Source organism: Staurois parvus, unplaced genomic scaffold (genome assembly GCF_062004578.1).
Source record: "Staurois parvus isolate SC_StPar_1 unplaced genomic scaffold, SC_StPar_1.0 ptg000402l, whole genome shotgun sequence".
Classification (NCBI taxonomy): domain Eukaryota; kingdom Metazoa; phylum Chordata; class Amphibia; order Anura; family Ranidae; genus Staurois; species Staurois parvus.
In genome coordinates this window covers 6,466,446-6,488,818 of record NW_028318198.1, presented here as the reverse complement: position 1 = coordinate 6,488,818, position 22,373 = coordinate 6,466,446, and the positions used below count along the sequence as shown (strand labels likewise).

Below are 22,373 nucleotides of genomic sequence, written 5' to 3'. Positions count from 1 at the left end.
GCTTTGTGTGAAAGTTATGTCTACAAACTATGGTATAGATACTGCAATTTACAGCATTTTTTTGCTATACAGCGCTGCGCTAGTTTAACGGACAATTGCGCGGTCATGCAATACGGTACATAAATGAAATTTACATCCTTTTTTTCCCACAAATTGAGCTTTCTTTCGATGGTATTTTATCGCCTGTGCATCCTTTTATTTTTTGAGCTTTAAAAAGAAAGGCTGACAATTTTGAGGAAAAAAACAATATTTTGGACTTTTTGCTATAAAACATGTCCAGTAAAAAAAAATTTAAAAATCAAATTTAGTCATAAATTTCTGCCAAAATGCATTCTGCGACATGTCTTTGCTAAAAAAAAAAAAACAATACATGTAAATTAATTGGTTTACGTGAAAGTTATAGCGTTTACAAATGGCGGGAAATATACTGGGATTTTATTTTTTTTTTATAATAATAATGGGCGGCGATCAGCAACTTATGGCGGCGATCAGCGACTTATGGCAGCGATCAGCGACTTATGGCAGGACTGTGGGACATTCTGACACTGAGGGGGAACTGACTTGGGTTCACTGACATCCCCAGTGACACCAATACAGTGATCAGTGCAAAAAAAAAAAAACACTGACACTGTACTAATGGTACTGGGGAGGAAGGGGTTAACTTTATTATTCAGTGAAAGGGTTAACTGTGTGAGGTGAGTGTTTTACTAGGGGGCGGGGGTGTGTACTGCAGGGAACACCGCTGATCGGCAGAGATAAACTCTTCTCTCCCAATCAGCCTGTCAGGAGCTGTCAGGGAACTGACAGAGAGCAGAGCTACTGCAGCCCTGCTCTCTGTCAGTGATTGCCGCTAATCGCCGGAACACAGCCGGTAACGATCGGCTGTGATCCGGCAACTGACATCCATGGCCGTGATCGGCAAGGCAGGTAGGGCAGTGGCGCACCTCGCGCACGCCCCCTACCAATTTTGAAAACACGTTTTAAATTGTGGTTTTGCGCAGCCGTGCCACCCTGCCAACGTATTTCTACAGTGGCTGGGCGGCATGTGGTTAACCACTTGACTCCCAAAGCAATTTTTTCAAAATGGAAATATGGATCATTTGTTCATTTGCATCCATTTTTCTTTTGTTGTAAAGGAAAAAAAATAGAGCTTTGATCAGTTAAAAAAACAGATGTTGATGGATGCAAATGTAAATAAATGATCATCCGTTTACATCTATTTTTCCATAGAGATGCATTAATGTCCATTTTACATCTGTCAAGGGATGAATGAAGTTTGGACAAACAGTTTGCAAGCGTTGAAGGGACCTTGAAAACAACTACTGTAATTTAATAAATATATAAGAGATATTATTTAGGATTACCTGTATTTACAAAAATAAGAATTTAAGTTAGAAACCGCACACAGCATATAAAACAGAAAATTTGGTACAGTACACTATTTGGAAGTCCACACAATCACAACAATATTGTAGCAACAATATTATAACTAGTTCTCCCACTATGCCAAATTGAAGTCAGAGAAACAAACTCTCTACTCTTGCATTTTGAGAGAAGGAATGAATGTAGGGACTCTTCCAGTAATGATATAGTCTTAATTATTTACACTGACCCTTTGTGGTTAGATGGGATGAAATTTTACTGCTGCAGCTCCTTTCAGAAAGAGAATTATGCATTTGGAAAACTACATTTAAATGTCTCTTTGATGATCTATATTAAGTATAGAAGCTGTTAAAATAACACAAAAAAAAATTCATTTGATTGGGGCCTGGTCAATATGTTTTTACATTTTGACTACAATTGTTAAAATATAAATTCTCCTCTAATTTCACTATACAGATTGCAAAAATTGTTTAAGCATTTTAAAAGATGTATACCTTCCCCTTTCTGAAGAAATGTTGTTTGTTTTAACACATCGTTTCTCAGACTGATTTCTGGATGGTAGAATCTGTCTTCATTATAACCACTTGAGAAATGTCAATATTGCAGTGAGAAAAGCTGAAGTATCTGCATTCCTTTAATGGAGGATGAACCATAGAATTTTTCATTAACCACTTACTCTTTTTACGGGGAATGGCTAGAATTTGATTTGGAGGTATATTTATAAAGGATTTCTTGATAAATATGCCATTAAATCTCTTATAGCTATTCACATCTATATTTGTCTTGAATGTCATGCCCATATGCACCCTAAATATAATAGGGTGAATCTGTACCATTCAAGTGTGACAGCCAGTGAACAGCTGGTTAATGATAGGTTTACAGTAAGCTGTGAAACCAACTTTTACTTGGATGTTAAATGTACTGTTCTGAGCTCATTACAGTGCTGAAACTGTGTTTAGCACTAGTGAGATTGAACATATATGTTGTTTTACTTATGTAAAAAGAAAAAAACTGTCCTTTTCCCCCTTTCATATATAACCAATCCAGCATATTTGGCATGCCAGCTGGTATACTGGTGGCGTGGCATGAGGGAGTGCCCCCTTACTATGTTGATATCAACCTACATGCCCTTCAGCACTCAGCAGTTCCCACCAAAAAAAAAAAATGTTAAACCACAGTTGCCCAATGCTAACAGGTATTGGGCTCTTCAGCATATGGGATTTGCAGAAGAGAGTGCAATCAAGAGGAAGCTTATGTGTAATCTAACTACCAATTATGATGGAAAAGTCAGACACATTGCTAACATATAATTTTATTGTTATTGTTCATACTTACTTTCTAGGTTTCAGTGTATTATGGAATAAAATTTGGAGGGGATCTTTGCTAACTGAAAAAGGTGATATTCTATTTATCCATATTAAAATATATTCCCAGAATTTTTATATTTTTAGACAGTACTACCATAGATGCATAAGTGTTCGCCATTGGTTTCAACCTTTCCAACAGTTTGAGGGGAGCCCTTGGGTCACTTGTGTTATTCAAATGGGGTTCTGTACCATGTGGAAGATAATTTATAACCAAGTTCTTGAATTATTGTACTATAGAAGTAGAGTGAGCGAGAGTGAAGAATTCTAACGTATTACTAAGTGGAACTTCTTGTCCCATGTTGTTAGAGAGTTTGTTGATCTGGGTGGTGTATCAAGAGTTTTCAAAAATTGTGAGAGCTGGAGATGTCTTCAAAAATCCATTCAGAAGGACCCAAACTGCTGCCAAAGATCAAAAAGGGTTAGTAAATTGCCTTCCAGTGCTAGTGCACCATAGCTTAGGTCTGTGCACTTGCCCCATGTGCCAAAAAAAGATATATCCTCTCCTGGGGCAAACCAGGGAAATCCTCCTAACGTAGTAAGACTATAGACGCTAATTTCACTGTTTATTATGTCCCAGACTTTCAATGTGGCTGTAGATAGTGGAGACACCCCATCTGACAAACCCCTATGTGCTCTTGATACCCAAGGGGTACGAGCAAGGTTGTTTCTATTCATGTGATTTTCTGTTTTGACACAGATCTTGTCATTCTCATAATAATCTCAGTTTAGAATCCTCACGAGTATCATAGCTTTATAATGCAAATGAGGATCCAGTAGTCCCAAACCCCCTCCCCCTACTTTTCAACCTCCGCAAGATTGAAAAAGATATTCTAAGGTTTCTTGATAACCATATAAAGTCTATAAACAACTTACATATGCATCTAAAAAAAATGCATTTGGAAGAAGATGGGAACTGTATGGTAAAGATACAAAATTTGGGGCAGGACATTCATCCTCCTTAACCACGTAAGAGTGCTCCATTGCCACCTAAGCATGTCTGTTTCTAAGGCTTTCAACAAATGCTCATAATTTTATAAGTATATGTTTTTCTGATCTGCTGAAATGGATATGCGTAAGTAGAGCATAGACTGTTTTACCCATACAAATGGAAAAGATGCCTGCAAATATTGTCGGATATTTGTATAATTTCAGATTTTTTTTTTATGTTTTCTAAAATTAGATAACTTTCTGTACTTATTCCATTCTGTCATCTGTCATTAATATAGGAAGTGATATAATGGGGTATTTAACATAAAAGAGAATATCGTCGGCATATGCTGAAAAGTTTATTTTCAGTAAGCCCTATCGAAAATTCTTTTGTATCAGAATTTTGCCTAATCTTGCAAAATAAGTGTTCTAACACTAATGCAAACAATAAAAGTGACAGGGGGCATCCTTGTCTCATCCCATTTCCAATTGGAAACCTGTCCAAAAATGTTACAATTACTTGTATCCTAACTTCTGGTTTCCGATACAGTGAACTTATCTATTTCCCCACATGACTATCTAGTGCCAGGAGCCGCAATAGTTCTTCCATAAAAGTCCAGTCCACTATGTCAACAGCCTTTTTGATGTCTGCAGAAAGAATTAAAGAGGGCAAGGAGGTTAGCTCAGTGTCGCCGTAGATGGTATTAAAGTCCTGCACAGGGGTGGACTGACAACTCATGGGGCCCCCGGGCAATAGGGGATCATGGGGCCCCTGTGTCCTTTCCCAAACTCAAAAAATCCTATGAAAAAGGTACCAGGGGCATCTCATGGGGCCCCCTACTGACCCCGGGGCCCTCAGGCAGTGCCCGAGTTTCCAAATGGTCAGTCTGCCCCTGGTCCTGCATGAATTATCTCTTGCCTTCCTACCCGGGATAAACCCCATTTGATCAGGGTGGTCCAGAAAGGGAACAAAAGGCTGTAATTTCCTGGCTAGAATTTAAAAAAAAAAATTTGTATTGCGGTCAAGTAGAGAAATTGGTCTATAACTTTGACACAATGTGTGGTCTTTCCCTGGTTTAGGAATAGCAGTAATATCAGATAATAATGCTTCATTAGGTAATGGTGAGTCGGCTGTGATAAAGTTAATATACTCAACCATGGGGTCTAATAAGATTGTCTTAAATCTTTTATAATAAGAATTAGTAAGGCCGTCTGGGCCTGGACATTTTCCATTTAGAAAGGAAGAGATCACCTCCCTGAGTTCTTTGACTCTGAATGGCTTTTCCAAGCTTTTCTGGGGATAACTTCGGGAAGTTGTCCTCAACCAAATAGTTCCTTATTAACTGCTGTTGTTGCTCAAGTGACACAGTTGAGTCATTTATTTTAATATTGTATAGAGAAGCATAATAGTCCCCCTGATATTTAATTTATGAATATGGGTACTTTCTTAATGCCCTCTTATTGTATTTGCAAGCATCTTTTCACATTTATTTCCTAATTCATAAGCTTTATATCTGAATTTTGCTTTTATTCTACATTCTGATAGTTTTGCCAATCTTTCTAGTAGTTTCTGTTCATCATAGGTATTTATTCCAGATGTATGCTTTTTTTCATAAACTTGAATTTAGGCAATACGATTATCCAGTTTCTGTTGTTTTGCTTTTTTAATACATGTGCCATGTGGAATGAATACCCCTCTTACTACTGCCTTATGTCCTTCCCAGATAGCCTGCGATAAGACAGAACCCCAAGGGTTATTGGATAACTATTCTTCTAGAGCCACTGTGACTTCTTTATTTACAATATCCTCATCGAGTAAACAATCATTAAGTCTCTAGGACCATTTCCTTCATGGAAAAGCTCCCACTTTTAATACTACTATTACTGGGGCTTGGTCTGAGACTGTAATTTGTTCAATTGAGGTCAAAGTTACATTATGGAGGTAATAATAGTCTAAATAAATGCTATCTAACCGAGAGTATGTTTTATGTCTTTTAGCATAATAACTGTAATCCTTGGTTTGGGGATTTAATACCTGCAATATCTACCAAGTAAAGTAACTGTAACATATTTCGTAAATGATTAATTGCTCTAATAGAGATAGCAGATTTCCCCTCAGAGGTGTCTAATGATGGATCCATACAAAGGTTAAAATCACCTCCTAGTATCAGGAGACCTTCTGTAAAGTCTGTCAATTTAACCAATGTATTAGAAAGGAATTCTACTGTACATGAATTAGGTTCATATATTGCTGCCAGTGTACATAACTGACCTGCAATTATTCCCTTTACAAACACAAAGCATCCATCTATGTCAGTCAGCTGCTCCTTAAATAAGATGGGACACGATTTCTGAGTAGTAATTGATACTCCTTTAGGTTTAGATCAGGGGTGCCAAACTGGTGGCCCTCCAGCTGTTGCAAAACTACAAGTCCCATCATGCCTCTGTTGTTGGGAGTCATGCTTGTAACTGTCAATCTTGCAATGCCTCATGGGACTTGTAGTTTAGCAACAGCTGGAGGGCCACCAGTTTGACACCTGTGGTAAATATTTATTCAAAAGTGTATGAAACCAATGGAGTTAGGTGGTTAGGTGTGGGTTGGAAATTTGGGAAGAGATGCTGCAGTAAAATGAGTCTCCTGCAGCATCACTACATGTGAAGAAAGGTCACTTCTTGCTATAGTTTGTTTTGCTTAATTGCAGAGTTTAAGCCTCGCACATTATATGACAAACATTTAATTACTACCATAAGGCATATTAATCTAGTGACTGTGCCCATGAAATAATAAATTAAAGTGCATAAAATGTGTAAATGAATGATTTGTGTGAGTTTAGCTGCTGTGAATTAAAACAAGTGCTATATAATCAAAAGCTAAATTTCATAAATAAACCTCTCTGCCCCAAACCTACATAAAGAAAATGTAAAACATGACCATAACAAACATGTTATAGTAATACAAAAATAGCAAAACTAAATACTCAAGTAACAGCAAATAGATCCAAGTAAAAAATCCCAGAAGAAAAGGTGCTTGCGAAGGTGTACCCAAAACAGGTGCTCCACCTTTAAGTGTCTTCAGTCTTCCCATGCAGACATACACTCACCATAAGTTACTAGTCAGGTTTGTAGCACTTGGGCATATACCCTAGGTCTCCAATAGCTTGTTCCTATGGGTTCTTTTCAGATGGTGTACCATCATGCAAACAAAATACCAGGGAGGGTCTCATAACATAAAACCATTTGATTTTATTAAGACACACAAAAGTATAGTAAAAAAAAATTCACACTCACATTTTTAAGTGCCTATAAGAACATGCACTCGGTAAGTATATCTTACATAGGGAGGAAAAGATGCTGTGCACACCTACAGATGACGTCACATGGCTTATTTGGGTCTTGTGATGGAGGTCCTGAAAACCAGTGTACTCTGTCTAACTCAATATAAGCTGGTGCATCTTTGCATAATATTTGAATAAAGATGCCCTGTACCATGGGGGTTAAGTTAAGGTAATCATTTCCGGGAGGCCCCAAATTCTTATATTTGGCTGTCTAAAACAGTTTTCATAATCATCCGGTTGGTAAGTTAGGTTTGTGATGAAAGCTTTTTGAGCTGTAACTTTAGTCTACAGTGGATTCAAAGACTGCACCAGACATTCCTAATTGGTCTCAACTACCTCTACTCTATGTCCCAGTTGCATTGTATCCTTCTTAATAGCTTTCACCTCTTGTTTAAACATATTCTCCACCGCTGAGATAAGCTCCACTATACCTGCTTTAGTGGGTAACACTTTATTATGTTCCCTTAAAGTGGAGTTTCACTCACCCTGTCAAAAAATAAAAGTAAGCAGCTACAAAAACTGTAGCTGCTGACTTTTAAAAAACAGCCACTTACCTGTCCCTAGGGTCCCGCAGTGTGTCCCCTGCAGCCCTTTCCACTGGCCATCCTGTATTCCAGGAGGCCGTAATCTTCAGTGTGGGCACCCGGCTGTGACAGGTTGCAGCTTCACAGCCGGGTACCCACTGCGCATGTGCGAGTAGCACTGAGCTTCATGAATGGTCCTGTAGTCTTCTGGGACCTGTCACGTGTCCCAAAAGACTACAGGGAGGGAGGGAGGACACTTTCCACTTCCGGCCAGCTAGGCGATCGGACCAGAAGTGGGAGCGGCAGGGGTGGACTGACAACTCATGGGGCCCCTGGACAATAGGGGATCATGGGGCCCCTGTGTCCTTGCCCAAACTCAAAAAAAAGCCTATGAAAAAGGTACCAGGGGCATCTCATGGGGCCCCCTACTGACCCCGGGCCCTAGGGCAGTGCCCGAGTTTCCAAATGGTCAGTCCGCCCCTGGGGAGTGGGTACCTGTCAAATTCGGGTATCCACTCCCCCCCACCCCCCAAAGGTGCCAATCCTTAATGGGGAGTGGGGGAGCAGTTCTTAAAGTGGAACTTCCCCTTTTGGGTGGCGCGCCGCTTTAAGTCCCAGTCCTGATTATGTGGTTCAGCAGTCGGGTAGGCAGGTGAATGCAAGTTCGTGGAGGTCTGATTATGTAGCACTGAAGAACTCTGGCTATGTTTATTATTGTCTGCAGAAAACAAAACAGCACCATTTTCTTCAACAACTTTGAGAGCAGAAGCAGGAGCAAAAGCAGAGAACAGAGCAGAGGAAAGGCTGTGTTCCTGATCTTTGCTTAATATTGAAAATTCTGCTCTCCTGAGGTCTGTTCACACCCTTAATGTCTTTAAAGGCTTCAAGCTTGGTTCAGACTGTCATGTCTTATGTGATTCGCACAGGAATCGCACCATATTCCTATGCAAATCACATGCTATTCTGTGCAGTGCGATTTAAGCCCATCATTTTGTATGGCTCAAATTGCACCACATCTGTACAAAAAAAGTGCAGGCACCTTTTTTTTTGCCACACTGGAATCAGATCACATGAATGTTCACACCCATGCAATTCAATTCAGGAAAAAACACTGATTTTTGCGACCTGCTTTTGGGGTGTTGTTAACCTTTAATTGACATCTGCAACAGATCGCAGATATGCAGGAAATGTAGTGATTCCTGTGCATTACATCACATCAGTGTGAACCGAGCCTCAGTCACGTCTGCCCTTTCCCTTTTCCCCTCAAGACTGTACGTTATAAGTTACTGCAGTCTTTCTTGATGTGTTTTATCTCTCAGACTTTCCACCATTTTTCAGTCTCTGGACTCATTCTATCTTATTAATATTTTGTGAGGTCTGGAGACAGTATTCTAAATGAGGTCTAACAAAAAATCTATGTAGGGAAACCAAGGCTCCTGCTGTTGAGCTCTTTAGTGATTAATCTTAGAATTATATTTGCTTTTCCCACTGCTGGGCCACACTGTTTGCTCATTTTGCAATCATCTGAAATAACTACCCCAAATCTTTTACCTTTTTACCTGTAGTGCTGGCCAACACTGTACCCCAAATATTGTACTCTATCAAGGGATTCCTTTTCCTAGGTGCATTATTTTACATTTAAAAAGAAGTAAATGCAGTCTGCACTGCTTGAATCAATTGTAAGATTCCTTCAAGCAGTGGAAACTGCATTTCCTTCTTTTTAAATGTAAAATAATGCACCTAGGAAAAGGAATCCCTTGTTCATGTTCTCATGTTTCATGTTACAGGCATCCACAGGAGTATCAACCCTATTTTTTTTTTTATTGAACACCTTTGTGTGATGCCAATTCTTTGGGTGGAGGATAGCACAAAGCTGAGTGCAATGCACATGGTTTCATGTTCGGTTTGTTTTTCCTCTCTGTTTCACCTTCTTTGTACAAATTGGTCCTTATTTTTGGTGAGCGAGGCTCTAATTTGAGGAAGTTTTGTTCATATACAGTATATCTTTTGGATTTTTGGAGTACTATTACACAAAAGCTTGGATTCAACACTGAAAGCATTGTCTGATATTACGAGGGGAATTCAAGGCAAACTGGGACTTTTAAGTTTATATTAAAAAAAGAAGGAATTTCAAAGAGTAGAACCTGCATTTATTTTTCAACATACTCCCCTGCTACATTTATATATTTATCCCAGCATTTAACTAATACCTGGAAAGCTTTAGTATAGAAAGATTTGTCAGTACACCTGAACCATCCTAGGACAGCCTGCTTCACTTCATCATGATTGTATTCACTGTTTCCACACAAAGATTCGTCTGTTGTGCAATTCACAACAAGTTATGCAGCGATTATCCAGGATCAGGTATTCCATGCACTGAATGTTCACAGGAATGACTGCTGTGGGATAGGAACCACCACTGCTGGGATCATCACTGACGGACGTGCGGCCATCTTTGAAACATTTACACAATTCAAATGTCTTACTGTGGCTGAGCATCTCATCATCGTACTGTGCCTGAAGTTTTCTGTAGATAACTGCGAGTTTTACACCTTCGTTCACAAGACATTTCATAACCACATGCTGTTCCATGCACGCACTAACACTGTTGTCTGCCATCTTGATTACTGGTCTCTGGACTGGCCTGTGACATGTGCGCCACCTACACTCGCTACTGCATGTAGTATCACCATGCTAGCATCCATTTTTATACCTATAAAATTAATGCTGGGTTCTCATATATGCAGTGCAGTATATCACATGTGATTTGCAACATGAACCGCACCATATTCCTGTTCAAATCACATGCGAATCATGTGCTGTGCAATTGGAGCCATACAAAATGTATTGCTCCAATCACACCGCATCGGCATCAAAAAGGTGCAGGACACTTTTTTTGGTCCGCACTATAATCGTATCGCGTGGTTATTCACACCCATGCAGTGCAATTCTGCACATCGCCCCATGTTTTGTGGACCGATTTCGGGGTGTTGTTAACTTAACATACACACTCGCAGTGGTTCGCATGAACGAGGTGCAATTCTAATGCGGTGCAAAATTTATACAGAAAACACTGAACCCAGGCTGAACCCAGGCTAAAACTCCCAGTTTGATGTGAATGCGCCTTCTATAATGAATGTCTGTGAAAAGTGTACATATTTGAACAAATGGCAGATTGGATTTTTTATTTGCTAATAGCAAGGATTTGCATACTAATTTGAAACTATTTGGTATTAGTCCAATTACATAATTTCCCGTATTTCAAGTCCCTAGAAGTGTGACTTGCAATTGAGTAAAGCCTGTATGCATCTGCCACTGACCAAAGTAACGGACACACTGCATGACAGACCTCATATGGTAACTGCTCTTACGTTTACTTGCACAGATAAAAGTACCTGCCTTGTACCATACATGTACAAAGGGTAATTGTCTTGGCTTACTTCCCTACTACTGTATGCATTCTGCCAATATACATGAGTTTAAAAGTGATTTTGTATATATATATTCTTGAACTTTTATGGTCAGTTCTGATTTAGTTAAAAAAAAAGTAAAAAAAGCATTCTGTTAAGAAATGGTGTTAAACAGATATATTGGATGGTTTACTGTAACAAAATATCTATCCCCAGTGAGTCAGGCAGAGAAATGTCACACCTGCTGTGTGTATTGTGTGTGGTGTGTCAGACACAGTACCCTTGGAATCCTGTGTACAGATGATGTTGGGAAATGAATTTTTGCTTTATAAGCCATGTTCTCTTTTGCTCTGGGGCTCAGTGTGAAGTCCTTTTGTTTCACTGTGAAAAGAAGTGCTGTGTGTTGCTGTTTACTTTATGCCAGGCTGAGGGGAGGTGGGCAGTAGAGGATTGTTCTGGCACGTTTTCTGACACGCATGGGAAGCTTCCTAGACCGTTTATTTTACACTGTTCAGATTCTCATCTGGAAGCTGGATAAGGTACCTTAGTTTGTTTAACTCTTCTGCTTACATTCAAAACTGTTATTAGCAAAGCTGTCATTGCTCATGATATTTTTATAGTTGTTTTTGCTTTGAATTGTAATCTGCTACTTCTGCTCCCCTCCATTTCTGGAGCTCTCCACTTTTGCCAGGTGCTGAAATTTTAGATTTCATCTGCATCACCACCTGCTGGTAAAATTTGATATTGCAAAAACAAAAATATTGTTGAATTGCATTCATCTAAGCAATACAAAAAACAGTAAACAATCTTTTGGCTATATAGAGCATGCAGAAAGCTGGATTCTCTGTATTGTTACATAGAAAGAAAAAGAGTTTAACATTTTCATTTAAAGTGGAAATTATATTTAAAGTAGAAAAAGTAATGTTTCTTTGGGATCCCTTTTCTTTGAGCTTCTATCAGTTGACAACACCTCTTCTGAAATACTCAGTCATCAGAGAAAGTTAACAATTTTTTAAAAGTTTGATTTTTCAGTATATCAACAGGTTCTAGACCACTTCAAATCTCTGGCACTAGGGATGAGCTTTTTCCAAGTGTGGAATGACCATGAGTTCAACCCAAACCCACGTTGTTCCTAGTTCAATGATCAGGTGAACTAAATTGCTAATTTTTGACAATTTACCCACCTGAATCTGTGGCTATTGTAGCCGGAAGTCATTCACTTAGTGGTGGGGTGCCAGGGTGTCATTCATTATGACTGACCTACATTGCTGGGTGATGTGATTGACATTATATTTTTTTCAAATTGGGCATTTTCAGAGTATATGTATTTACGTTTTTATAAATAAATAAAAAGTGGTACTATGTGCCCCTTACTTTTTCTTGTCGAGTTGAAGCAGATACATGGGGACTATTTTCTGCCCTGAGTGTCTCTTAGAAAAGCATACAAGGCCTGTATCTAGGATAAGGATCTAATGTGATTTTTTAGGCAGGACCCCACATCTTTTGTTTGTCTTTTCTTCTGTATGACATGTGGCTTTGGTTCAGGGCGATGGAGAAGGGCACACTCTTTCCTCCCCATTTTTCTATCTAGACAGGCAGAATGCATAGATGATGGTTTAAATAGTGTAAGAAAACATGCACTATGCGTAATACCTCCACTGGACTGCCACTGTTATTAAAGGCAAAACATCCTTTTCCTAAGTAAAAAAATTTATCTCTTACAGCGCTGTCCTCTTACTGTATGTGCATCAATATCTAAATATAAATAAATAAAGGTGAATAGATACATAAATCAACAAACATCAAAAATGAATTATTCATTAAACATAAAGTGTTTTGTGCTCAACCAGATATCCTCAGCAGATCCACTGATTCCGCTTTACACCTACACCAAAAACTCTTAATATATGTAAAAAGTCCAGTCCTTGTAAATAATATGTAATTCACTATAATACACAGTCCATAGAATAATATATCAATAACAATAAAGTGCTCTGTGCTAAAAAAAATGTGACTTGTGTGGATCTGGCACCTCCTCTTTGCACCTTTTTCACACATGAAAGTTGACTCTAAGCTATATAGCTACAAGAGTCTCAATAGCTTATATGAACTTGACATCAACATGGGTAATCAGAACGGGTCCTCTTAGAGCTCTCCCAAGGCTCTGCTTCCTTATGCTTGATGTCATCCTCCAATCCACCGTTCTGTCATCAAGGATTTCCATGATCAGGATGCATTATGGAAAAAGGAAGGGAATCAAAACCCTTTTTATTTTAAAATACGGATATTAAAATTGCACTCACTTAGTATATAAGGTACAAGCTCTGTGTCAAAATCTGGACCCAGAAGCGCTACCATGGTGTGTGTTCCACAGGCTGGATGTGACATCACCAGAACCAGAAAGTGAATTCTATGTGTTTTGCCTGGCCCCCAGGGCCTCTTCAGGAACTGCGATGTCTGGTCTCGGTTGTTCAATATATCCTCCTAAGTGCCTCTTACTCCACCTTAACTTTCAACTCTCTATTATAGCACACCGATGGGCATATTTGAAAATAACATATTCAACCTATGTCCCTCATTAAAAATAAAAAGCAAAAAAAGACTGTTAATAATTTAATAAAAATTGATATTGAAATCTATAATGGCACTAAGTTGTTGTCTGACTAGCCTAACTACAGTTCCCTCCTAGCAGCCAATACTATAAATAAAATACTAATAATTCAGATAATACATATTAGTTATAAATGATGTTAAAAACTTTTATGCGCATGGGGATAAATATAAAAGTTATTCATATATATAGTTACATAGTTACATAGTTGTTAAGGTTGAATAAAGCCATATTTCCATCCAGTTAAATCTGTGTGGATGTGGATGTACTATGTCTCTACTATTACCCATATCCCTGTATATTGTGTTCAGTAAGATTGCCATATCTGAGTATATGTTATTAAATCCATGATGGACTATTATTATTAAAAAACTGGAAATTACGCATACTTTTTTGCTTTTTATTTTTAACGAGAGGCATAGATTGAATATTTTGGTTGAAAAAGCTGAAAGTTTGAGTGGAGTAGGAGGCACTTAGGTGGATATATTGAACAATCGAGACTGGACATTGCAGTTCCTGAAGAGGCCCTGGGGCAGGACAAAATACGTCACATACGGCCCTTGGAACACACACTGTGGTGTTGTTTCTGCGTCCAGATTTTGATACAGAGCTTGCGCCTTTTACAGTATACCAAGTCAGTGCAATTTTAATGTTTATATTTTTTTAAATAAATAGTATTTCATTATGTTGGGATTCCCTTCCTTTGTCCAAAATGCATACTGAGCATGCAAATCTTTGATGGTGGTATGGTGGATTAGAGGAGGACGTCAATCATATGAAAGCAGAGCCACAGGAGAGTTCTAGGAGGACCAATTTTGATTACCCATGGTGATGCGAAGTTCATACAAGCTGTTGAGACTCTTGTAGCTACATAGCTCAGACGCAACACCCTCTGTTGAGTGGGGTGACACTTTGGGGGGGGGCACAACTTTCGTTTGAGAAAAAAGTGTAAAGAGGAGGCAGCAGATCTGAAGAAGTCACATTTTTTAGCATGGAGCACTTTATTGTTATTACTATATTGTTATATGGACTGTGTGTTACAGTAAATTAAATCTTATTCAGAAGGACTGGTCTTTTTGTTGTAGATGTAAAGCGAATGTGGTGGATCCACTAAGGATATCTGGTTGCGTACACATCACTTTATTTTAGATGAATGATTAATTAGAGGTGTTTTTTCATTTATATAGTTATTTACCTTTATTTATTTATATTTAGTGATTGATGCGCTTAAATAAGAGGATAGCACTGTAACAGATGTATTGTTTTAGATGATGGTCTAGTATGAACTTTGTGGACCCCATGGCCTTTTTTCTCTATTTTGTTGGGGTTCTTCTTAGGAATGCATACTAGACTCTTATCTAGGATAATTTTTTTTTCTTTGGGGGGGGGGGGGGGCGGCAACACATTTGCTTCCCCCTCCTTTCCTTGTCACCCTGGCTGCATGCTTACATTGTGAATTCTTAGGGGTATATCATACCTCCTTGGTACTCTTTTACAATAAAAAGGACAAGGTAAATAAGGAGAGACTGGGGTTTACTCACTAAAGCTGGTTCACTCATAATCTCTGCATGGAAACCAATCAGCTTCCAGTTTTTATTGCTAAAGCTTAATTGAACAAGCTGGGGTTAGAAGCTGATTGGCTACCAGGTGCACAAGATTCTGAGTGAACCAGCTTTAGTAAATTTCCCCCTACTGTGAAAAGTCCTTTATTAAAAAACAAAGAATTTAAAAAAATTGTTCCCTGATGCAAATCCAACATGAGTCACACCATCCAGCAATGTGTATCCAGTGTCACTCATGACCCACGTACATGATGACCCTTTCCAAAATGGTTCTATCCCATTGCACTACTGCAAATGACAGCTCAGCTCCCCAACTGGCTGTTGAATATCAATGAACCAGCAGGAAATGCTGGCTGATCAAATAGGGTCAATGATGTCACCCAGGACCCCCCTGTCAGTTTTTTACAAACCGAATATGGCAGGAAAGGAACTGTCATTTAGGGACAATAGTTTTTTTAATGTTACATGTGCTAGAGTACCGCCTACAAATGTGGCACTTTACATACAGGTTTATTCTATCCCCAAGGAGGTTATTTAATCGAATTGTGTATCTTTAATGTTGCTCATGAAAAATCTTCTCCCTGCAGGACAGAGTTTAAAAATTGTGTTACATTTTTACATGCACCCTATGGCAGTGTCCAGCTACCTATGCCCTTTTTTACCAAAAGCTTGAAAATTGGACCTGAAAAAAGGCCAGAAAAATACTACGTTTTGGCTCCCATAGACCTCAAAAGGGTTCCAACATTATGTTTGGCCTTTATGGATTTCACAAGGCCATTTTGTTCATTACTATCTGGCACACAGAGTGCCTTCCTGCTGGTTAGGTGCATGGTAATATCCTGCCTTAATATTTTTTACAAAGTTAGCATACAAGGGAGACAAAATGTATATCTAAGCAAAACGTTTTTTATAGTTTTAGATAGAGTGGGAAAGCATTACACCCCCTGTTAAGTTTATATTACTGCCTTAGTCCCTCTTGTGAGATTCATCCTTCTATATATACTAGTATATACTAGTGACCATTGTCACCAACAAAAACATTTATGGGAAATGCAAAATTGTTGTTCCCAGAATATGAAGAAAGAGGGGAAATCCCTTTCAATGGGGAAATGGTGAAATCTGTTCTGGGGAGAGGGGGATACCCTCCAATTTGAACGTTTTCTTCTGATGGGTCTCTGGGAAAGGAAAAGAGGAGGAATTTCCCCAATGGTACACAGACAACAAAAATAACCTAGCAGGGGTTTTAACTCTTTCATACTCTATTAAAAAAACAAACATTTGGCAATACATTATATTGCCAAAAGTATTGGGATGCCTGCCTTTACATGCACATGAACTGTAATGGCATTCCAGTCTTAGTCCGTAGGGTTCAATACTCAGTTTGCCCACCCTTTGCAGCTATAACAGCTTCAACTCTTCTGGGAAGGCTGTCCAAAAGGTGTAGGAGTGTGTCTATGGGAATGTTTGATCATTCTTCCAGAAGCACACTTGTGAGGCCAGGCACTGATGTTGGATGAGACACGTCCATCAGATTGCCAGAAAGAGAAGCATGATTCATCACTCTTGAGAACACGTCTCCACTGCTCTAGAGTCCAGTTGCAGCGTGCTTTACGCTACTGCATCCAATGCTTTCCAATACATTTGGTGATGAAAGGCTTAGATGCAGCTGCTCGGCCATGGAAACCCATTTCATGAAGCTCTCTATGCAGTGTTGTTGTGCTAATCTGAAGGCCACATGAAGTTTGGAGGTCTTTAGCTACTGACTCTGCAAACAGTTGGTGACTTCTGTGCACTGTGTGCTTCAGCATGCGCTGACCTCACTCTGTAATTTTACGTGACCTACCACTTTGTGGCTGCGTTTCTGTTGTTCCCAGTTGCTTCTACTTTGTTATAAAACCACTAATAGTTGACCATGGAATATTTAGCAGCAAGGAAATTTCACAGATGGACTTATTGCACAGGTGGCAACCTATCACAGTACCACGTTTGAATTCACTGAGCTCCTGAGAGCGACCTATTTTTTCAAATATTTGTAGAAGCAGTCTGCATGCCTAGGGGTTTGATTTTATACACCTGTGGCCATGGAGGTGATTGGAACACCTGAATCCAATTATTTTTAGAGATGGCCCAATAGTTTTGGCAATATATTGTATATACTTTAACTGGAAGACATACATTTTCATGCCTTAACCTTTAAGGTTATTTTTTTTTAGTCCCTGTTGAACGTATTAACTACAATCTGCTCACACTAATACGTGTTAAAGGAACCCAAAAGGGTTAACAGTTGCTTATTTCTTACAAAGTTTGGCAGATTCTGTTTTAAGAAGTAACATTTAAATGCATGTAAAGTATAATATACACTGGTACTATATGGGTTGACAGCCGAACTCCATGTAAGTATTTCATGTATACACAATATTCAATTTGAAAAGATACTTGGTACAGTAGAGGATTCATTAAACTCATTTTCTGACTCAAATTCTTAGCGAATACCAACTGGACCAGCTTATCTAAAAATCCAATCTCTATGCTTTGGAGCAACTGTAGCTATAATAAATGTAAATATGTATTTAATTTAAATGTATCTATATGCACATGCACAGAGGTGCAACAGAAACACTTGAATAACAGGTATAAAGACAGAGCAAAGTAAATGCATGGTGTTGTTTACAAGTCTGCTTAACTAATAAATGTAAGGGTTAACACTAATAATTATGTCTTCCAAAGTATTTATCAGGAGGGTTTTTTTTCTATTTCTGAAGGACTTTGTTTGAGGAATCAGATCTTCAGAGCCCCAGGCAATGCTAAGAAAAGGATTGTGTTGAGCAGCTCTGCTAAACAGGCTGTGGGACTGTGTGTTCTGGCTTAGAAATACAGTTCTTTCATTTTAGGACAGTTTGAGTTGCAAATTTCATCTACACAGAGTATGTGATGTGCATGAAATACAGACATAACATTCCTGTGTTTTTATACAGCGAATAGAATTATGTGTAAAGATAAAAATAATTTATTTCTAGAAAACAATGCATGCCAAATCTTCCTGTTAAGAACTGTAATTTAAAAAAAATTATTTAAATATGAACTCACTGCAGCTATTAAAAATGTAATTAAAGAGGAGTTCCAGCTGAATTAAAAAAAAAATAAAAGTCAGCAGCTACAAAAACTGTAGCTGCTGACTTTTAAAATACAAGCACTTACCTGCCCCTTGGTCCAGAGGTGTCCTCACCACGGTCTTCTCTCCCTGGTGCTGGTATCTTCAGTGTGGGCCCCCAGCTGTGACAGCTTGCGGCTTCATAGCCGGGTGCACGAGTAGTGCTGTGCTTTGTGAATGGTCCCGTAGTCTTCTGGGACCTGTCACATGTCCCAGAAGACTACAGGGAGGGAGGGGGGAGGTCAACTCCTGCACCGTAAGTTGGAACGGGTACCTGTCAAATTTGGGTACCTGCTCCCCCTCCTCCTCCCTGGCTCCCCAAAGGTGCCAATCCTTAAAGCGGAACTTCCCCTTTTGGGTGGAGCTATGCTCTAAGTTATGTATTCACTAAAAAGTAGCTAAAGCAACTTTGTGGCAAAACAAAAGATTACAAATAAACTGCTCCCTGCAAAAAAGACATGTAATTGCTTTTACATGAAAGCCAATCGCCGGCTGAAAACACGATACCAGGATGATGCCTGCAGCTGTAGGCATCATCCTGGTATAACCATTCAAAGTCCAGTGATGTACCAGTATGTAGCTGGTCCTTGTTGGGTGTAACCATTAGAATATTCCTCCCTGCATCCACCCACTTCAATGGTGGGCACACATTAGGTCACACTTTGCCACATGCTCCACATGCTCCAGTTCCAAGATTGTACAAATGTCTAAATAGTGGCACGCTTGAATAAAAATTGTCCACGTATAAGTGGTACCCCATATGGAAAAAGGATAACACCAAGTCCCAAACTATCTTGCCACTGCTCCCCATGTGGTCTAGGCTCCCGGGGGGCTCCACGTGACTATCTTTTCCTTGTAAATCCAAAACTTATAAGTATAGCCTGTTATCCTCTCACAGGTCTTCTATATCTTGACCCCATATCTGGCACGCTTGATGGGGAGAAATTGTTTGAATGCAAGGCGGCCAGAAAAATTAATCAGGGACTCATCAACGCAGATTTGCTGGGGAGTATAGACATCTGCAAATTTTTGGTTAAGGTGATTTGCGAGGGGCTGAATTTTGTGCAGCCAATCAAATTAAGGGTCACTCCGAGGATGACAGAATGTATTGTCTTTGAAATGCATAAAACACATTATACTCTCATATCTATGCCTGGCCATCGCAGCAGAGAACATGGGCATATGATGAATCGAGTCTGCGGACCAATACAACCGCAATTCACTTATTTTAGTAATGCCCATATTGAGGGTTAGGCCCCAAAAAAATTTAAATTCGGAAACCGTAATGAGTTTCCATGAGACTGGTCTGGCAAGGTTTGAATTTGGATTGGCGGCGATAAATTGTTGTGCATATAAATTGCTTTGATTCACAATCAATGCATACAGATATTCCGTGAAAAACAGCTCCAAAAATCAAGGGGAGTAGTTAAATTTGTTATTTCCACCTGAATTCCGGGTTGGGCAGTGAATGGGGGAAGTACGAGTGCTGCAGAATTGGTGGGCTGTCAATCGGGATTTGCAAGCACATCCGGAAGGATACTAGGAGCTCTATGGGCCTGTGTGCGAATTCTTGGTGGCTGTGGGACAATACTTGTGCTTGACACCGCACCAGCTTGTACTGGACTTATGGGACTGGCCACGTCACCAAGTCATATTGCAGTGCTGGTATTATTATTATACAGGATTTCCTGATCTTGGGAGCTTACAATCTAAGAGGTATGTGAAAGACCAGGATGTACCAGGCTACTAGTACTCGCCAGTTCACCAGAAGGTAGTGCGGCACTAGTACTGGCACTCTGCTGCATATGAGAGTCCTCAAAATTTACCGACAAGTGCTAACAGAGATCAGGCCTGATTCTGCAAACACTGCGGTTTTGTGTGCAATGTATCAAGTGACAGTGACCTACTGACACTGCACTTGCTGGGGGAGAAGGGGGGGGGGGGGTAAGAGTATGAGCTAAATGCAGGTGTTGGCAGGTGTCGGTGCTGATCCCGCTAACGCTGCGTTTTTGGGGACGTTATACTAATGTGAACGCTGGTATAGTGCTGATCTGATCAAAGATATTGATCCGTTCAGACGCTATACTAGCAATGGAGGTTTATTGTGCATGAGCATGCTCCTGGCAATCAAGGGGTTAAATGTGATGACTGGTGTACTGACGGGCAATCTGACGCTATCTGAAAACCACGGGAGTGCAAATCATGTATATATATATGTGATTTTGTGCGCCCATGCCGCCCTGTAGCAGTATTTCTGCTATAGGGCGGTCAGGAATCGGTTACAGAAGTGGTGTGTGTTATGGCGCTGCGTTATTTTAACTGACAAATGCGTGGTCATTCAACACTGCACCCAAATTAAATTTACGTCCTTTTTTTCCCACGAATTGATCTTTCTTTCGATGGTATTTGATCACCTGTGCTTTTTTTATTTTTTGCGCTATAAAGAAAAAAGGCTGACAATTTTGAGAAAAAAAAATATTTTGGACTTTTTGCTATAAAACATGTCCAGCAAAAAAAAATGTAAAAATCAAATTTAGTCATAAATTTCAGCCAAAATGTATTCTGCGACATGTCTTTGCTAAAAAAATCCCAATACGTGTAAATTAATTGGTTTACGTGAAAGTTATAGTGTTTACAAATGGCGGGAAAGATACTGGGATTTTTTTTTTATATACTAATAATGGCGGCGATCAGCGAATTATGGCAGCGATCAGGGACTTATGGCAGCGACCAGCGAGACTGCGGCGGACATTTTGACATTGAGGGGTAATGACTTGGGGTCACTGACATCCCCAAAAACACTAATACAGTGATCAGTGCAAAAAAAAAAAACTGACACTGTACTAATGGCAATGGGGAGGAAGGGGTTAACTTTATTTTTCAGGGAAGAGTTATAGGAGTGAGGGGAGTGTTTTACTAGGGGGCGGGGGTGTGTACTGGGCGGGACAAGGCTGATCAAGAAAGAGAAACTGTTCTTTCTCGATCAGCTCATCCTCGAGCTGAGAAGGAAGTGACAGACAGCACAGCTACTGCAGCTGTGCTCTCTGTCACTGTTTGCCGCCGATCGCCGGGACATAGCCGCTAAGGAGCGGCTGTGACCCGGCGACTGACATCTGCGGCGGTGATCCGCGGGACAAATAGGGCGGCGGCGCACCTCACGCGCGCCCTCTATTTGTTTACAAAACACACGTCTTAAAACATGGTTTTGCCTGTGAGTGCCGCCCTGCCGCCGTATATGTACAGTGGCTGGGCGGCATGCGGTTAAATCCTTCCTTTAGAATCACTGTAACGAAAGAGTTTAAAGTCTATACTTAATAAATTGTAGCTGGGCTCACTTTGAATATGCAATCATGTGCAAATGAAAACCTAGGAATTTTCTTTTCACATAACTGGATTACTAAAGTGAATATTCACTTAATTTACTCAACTTTAACAGTCTACAAGGCACTTATACCCCCTTCCTGCCCAGGCCAATTTCCAGCTTTCAGCGCTGTCGCACTTTGAATGACAATTGCGCGGTCATACAACACTGTACCCATATGAAATTTTTATCAATTTTTTGTGACAGATAGAGATTTCTTTTGGTGGTATTTAATCACCTCTGGGTTTTTTATTTTTTCTTAAACAAACCAAAAACCACTGAAAATTTTGGGAAAAAAAAGTTTTTTCTTAGTTTTTGTTATAAGATTTTGTAAATAAGTGATTTTTCTCCTTCACTGATATACGCTAATGAGGCTGCAGTAGTGGGCACTGATAGGCTGCACTGATGGACACTGATAGGTGGCACTGGTGAGGAGGCACTGGTAGGTGGCACTGATGGGCATTGACAGGCATCACTGATGGGCACTGAAAGGCAGCACTGATACATGGCACTGATAGGCATTAATCAGAGTATAGTATCAAGTCAATTAAACTCCTGGGATATTGATCTGGTCAGTTAAGTAGCAGAGGGGGTTGTTAATCAGTTTCAGCTGCTTTGGTGTTAATGAAATTAATAAAAGGTGCACTAGACCTGCCAATTCTGGTGTTCAATGGTAAATGCCCATCGAGCTCTATGGTGCCGAGCAGTGAGCACAGGACCCAATACAGGATTTCGGGCCCTC

General features: G+C 39.7%; 1 long non-coding RNA gene across 1 annotated transcript in view; it reads left to right on the top strand.

The window, feature by feature from the left end:
• Positions 1–11,376: 11,376 nt before the first annotated feature.
• Positions 11,377–22,373, top strand: part of LOC149455150 (uncharacterized) — a 49,664-nt gene continuing 38,667 nt past the window's right edge. The window contains exon 1 of the long non-coding RNA XR_016314095.1: positions 11,377–11,485. This is a non-coding gene — a long non-coding RNA (uncharacterized LOC149455150). The remainder of the gene's footprint in view (positions 11,486–22,373) is intronic.